Source organism: Eumetopias jubatus, unplaced genomic scaffold (assembly GCF_037043125.1).
Source record: "Eumetopias jubatus isolate StellerSeaLion01/CBP00866 unplaced genomic scaffold, mEumJub1_p1.0 scaffold_10, whole genome shotgun sequence".
In the NCBI taxonomy this organism is placed as follows: Eukaryota; Metazoa; Chordata; class Mammalia; order Carnivora; family Otariidae; genus Eumetopias; species Eumetopias jubatus.
Window position 1 is genome coordinate 75155281 of NW_028274816.1, and position 833 is coordinate 75156113.

The 833-nt window shown below is 42.5% G+C and overlaps 1 pseudogene; it reads left to right on the forward strand.

The window, feature by feature from the left end:
• Positions 1-371: 371 nt before the first annotated feature.
• LOC114225279 (small nuclear ribonucleoprotein G pseudogene) lies at positions 372-602 on the forward strand (annotated as a pseudogene).
• Positions 603-833: the final 231 nt, after the last annotated feature.

An 833-nucleotide genomic window follows, 5' to 3' on the forward strand; every position in this document is an offset into this window, starting at 1 on the left:
TAACCTGCTCATGAGTGCACCTTGTACCATCACCTCCTCCTACTGTCTCCATCTACCCTTACTTTTGCTTTGGGGACTACCTGCTAGAGAAGCCACTGGTATTCAAGCCCTTGTCTCAGGATCTGATTCTGCAAGCACCTATTTAAGCACTGCCTTGGGGAGCACTGATTCATTAAAGTAATGTTCATCTCAGAATTATTTAGTCTCTAGGGGCACCTGGGTGGTGCAGTCTGTTGGGCATCTGACTCTTGGTTTCCGCTCAGGCTGTGATCTCAGGTTCATGAGATTGAGCCCCGCATCAGGCTCCGTGCTCAGCACAGAGTTTGCTTAAGATTCTCTCTCTCGATCTTTGAGCTCGCATGGTAGACACCATGAGCAAAGCTCACCCTCCCGAGTTGAAAAAATTTATGGACAAGAAATTGTCATTGAAATTAAATGGTGGCAGACATGTCCAAGGAATATTGCGGGGGTTCAATCTGTTTATGAATCTTGTGATAGATTAATGTGTGGAGATGGCAACTCGTGCGCAACAGAACAATATTGGAATGGTGGTAATACGAGGAAATAGTATCATCATGTTAGAAGCCTTGGAGCGAGTATAAACAATGGGTGTGTTCATCAGAAATCAACTGCTTCCACACGTCCCCTCCATAGTACCTGTTTTACTACAATATAAAAATCAGGTCGTGTGCATTTTCATATTGAACTTTTTTGCTAAATAAACTTTTATAATAGTCAAAAAAATAAAAAAGATTCTCTCCCTCTCCCTCTGCCCCTCCTGCTTGTGCTCTCTCTCTCTCTCTCAGAATAGAGAAATAAATAAATAAATCTTA